We start from the raw sequence: 3679 nt of genomic DNA on the forward strand, positions 1-3679 counted from the left end.
GATTAGGTAGGTTAGATAGGAATTAAAAGTCCTAGGATTAGGGTAGGTCTTATCTTACAATTTTGATGAGATAGAGATAATATTTGGGTGGTTTCTCTCCACATGGTGCATGATTTTGAATTTAAAAGGCCACTAATGATACATGTTGCTAATGACAAATACTGCGAATGACACATATTGTTAACGATACTTGGCATCTCCTAATGACAATTCATGTGTTGATGTGTTGTTAAGGAAGTCTTGACGATACATCAGGAGTGCTAATGACACATCAAAATGCTAACGACACATTAAAATTTTCTAATGACAATTCATCATTTTTGGACCTTCTTGATTATACATGAAATAACTGCTAAGGATAATCAATGATTCACTAGCATTTTCTTAATGATACATGAACTATTGTTAGCAAAAAATGGTAAAAATATGTCCGATAGGGTAACTTGTTTTGGTCATAACCTCCTATTCAAATGTGCTTTTGTGATTTTGGTCATAACGTCCTATACAAATGCTCTTTAATTGGCTTGCCTCCTTTGTTTGACACGTGTCTTGATTCTCTTCTCTTGTCTTGAACTTTATATATAAGACTTATTACCCATTAGAAAAGTCATGTCATCAACCTGAGCCCCACCTAGGCCAAAACGACCGTTACTGCCTAAAAAAAATGCATGTAGATCCTATAGCGCGGATATGCACCAACTTCTAAAATTTGAAATGTAATAAATCACAAGCTAGTTTCATTGGTAAACGAAACATGACCTGTTCAGCTCTACTTTCAGCCAAGTTGCAGCTGATCAGCTCCAAGGCGTTGTAGTCAGAAAATTGTCCAAGAAACCATAGATGCTTCTGAGTGTCCTTCAAATGAATGGGCTCCACAAGCCTTTAAGGTGTCACTCCACTGTCCAAATAAATGGCTTCTGTGGTTGCAAAATTAATAGCCACAATGCACCCAACATATTGATGTCTTGGATGGAATATTAGGTATGGTTCATTTTATCATCAATGACAGCCCAGTTTTCTTGGATAGTGTTCTGTCCAAAGAACTCTGCAAGATCCACACTGAGTACTCGGTGCTATGGCACCAGTCCTTTCTGTGAAATTTTTCTTGTTGGTAAGGCAAAAACATGGCAGATATTCATGGTCTTGATGGATAACAAAATTAAGAGTATTACCTAACTCTGTACTATGTTTTCCTTTTTTTTATCATGTTAAAATCGGTTCACTAGGTGAATCGGTTTCTCAAAAAAAAACTTAAGAATCGAATGGAATCGCTTGTCTTCTTTTTTTATGACAAAGTTCTCCACCTTAAATCGAATCGTTTGTCAATTGACAACTTTTTACCATCAAATGACATGTGTCATTAAACAATAAAAAATATTAAACAATTAATTTCACCCCCCCCCCCCCTTAAAAATATCAAAAAATGAATTGAATCGGTTGTGAATCAGCCCCTTTTGAGTCGTCATTGGGCCGATTCGGACTGATTTCAACGATAATGCTTGTTTATATTTATCAAAGGGAACCCTATGTCAGGTGGTGAGGCTCATGAGAGTTTGATGCTATGCTGTATGGTTCATCCCAAGTGGTTAAAACCAATGTTATCAGTATCGGTGCATACCAGCCTGTATCAGCCGATACAGGCCTTCACCCTGGATCGGCTATTTTTTTAAAAAAATACAAAAATATATATAAATCAGTTATTCTTTTTTCTTTAATTTTCTGTTTTTCTTTTTATTTTTTGCATTTTCCTTTTATTTCATGTTTGAGGCGGCACATCCAAGGTACGAAGCGTTCAGTAGAGGGAGTTGAGCTGGGGTGGCAGCTCTGTGACAAATATCGCGAGATTTATAAGAATCTCACGGTAATATCACGAGAAATTGCCTCAAAGTTTGTAACAGCAATTTCTTGTGAGATTTTTAAATCGTAACAAATATCTTGAACCAGAATAACGGATCACGGATCACCAGGAAAAGGAGGCTTACCCAATCCAATGTAAGACGCATGGTTCAGCAGTTTACATAAAGCTAGTAACAGCTTAATTATTTACCAACCAAAACAACAAGTTAACTATGCAGATCATTGCATGGAACAACAGGGGGGCATAGGCGGAGCTGTGGGTGGGCATAGCCCAGTCCTGCCTCCCGGCGCAGTTAAAAATAAATAATTTTTTTTTTAAAAGCCCATCCCTGATTCCATATGAAATAGATTTTTATCCATTTTTTAGCCCAGTCCTGACTGCAGCAAATAGTTTGATTTGTCCATATGAAATAGGTTTTTATTAATAATTGTAGCCGCTTTTTATTTTATCTCAAAATTTTTTTTTTGGAAGGCAACACCAATTTTTTTTTTGCTACACCCCTGATTGCCCCCCACCCACCCACCCACACACACACATGAATCCTAGCTAAGCCCCTGCAGGGGGGTTTGGGAGGTCTTGGGTTCGAAAAGAAATTGCTCCTCTTGTAAGACCTGGTCACGCTGGCTCAGCCTGCCATACCTACCCTCGTGCCCACAGCAGAGTAAAACTCGAGAGGGTGTTGCGTGTTCAGGGTCCTGATTGAGCACCTCATGGCGCTCAGTCAAGTGTACGGGATGCCGTACACCACTGTACAGTCCGCAGCCTGGTGTACGGCACCTCATACACCCGATTGAGCACCACGCGGCATTCAGTGAGACCTCAAACACACACTTAGCTACAGTGTGTGTGTGTGGGGGGGGGGGGGGTGTGGGGGGGGGGGGGTTGTGCACATATAACCTGCCTCGGTAAAACTTCAAAGCTAGAACGTCTGCCCTCGATGCCTATGTTATTTGTTGGCTTGCTCAGAGGAGCGATGCCTATGTATGCACATTGACAAACAGTGTAACTATTGGACTCCTAATCTGGCCCGGATGGGATTTGATGGTTTTGATAGAGTTTGGAAGGATAAGCCTCCAGACCGGTTCCCTTCTCTATTGGATATGTAATATGAGTAACATTGACCCTGCCTAACTCCAGCTTGACAATGGGTTAGATACCAGAAGTGACACCCAATTTAATGAATGTAGAGCAGAATGCAGGAAGTGATGACAACCTTAACCCTAAGAGCCCCCACTCACTTAATGGACTGGGCTAGACTTCGTACACCCCTGCGCCTGATGATGTTTGCTCTCAAAATCCGTGTTTCATCATTCTCAACTTTTTCAAAGTTCTTTAAAGTGGCGTCGAAGCATTTCATTGTGGCTGCCTACTCCAATCAATGGTTGCCCTTGTCCAACAGGAAGGCTGTAGGTAAAATGCTACTGTCAAGATTTATTAGCAACGGGAACAAAATGAAGAGAGAGAGATTCTAATTCCGAAGTGTTTTTGTTCCTTAGAGGAAAGGAAAACAATTTTATTAAGATTTAAAACAAACAACGGCAAAGTTTGGGCGATGATGTTATTTCTTATTTGCTTCTCCTTGTGCTTAAAGTAAATAGAACATATGCTTTTACTTCAACGTCAGTCAAAAAAACAATCAAGATGCAAAGAAACTAAATAACAGGTGCATTTTCAACATCAAACAAGTTCCATTTCATATCGAGTCCTAGAAAGTTTCCAAAGTGTGAAAACTGAAAAGGGCTTCCTTTCACGTTCACAAGTGAGCTTACTGAAGAAGTGAACTTTCATGGAAGCTTCTGCTAACTATGGACAATTGAAAAA

This window comes from Nuphar pumila, chromosome 15, assembly GCF_984573655.1.
Source record: "Nuphar pumila chromosome 15, dmNupPumi1.hap1.1, whole genome shotgun sequence".
Classification (NCBI taxonomy): Eukaryota; Viridiplantae; Streptophyta; class Magnoliopsida; order Nymphaeales; family Nymphaeaceae; genus Nuphar; species Nuphar pumila.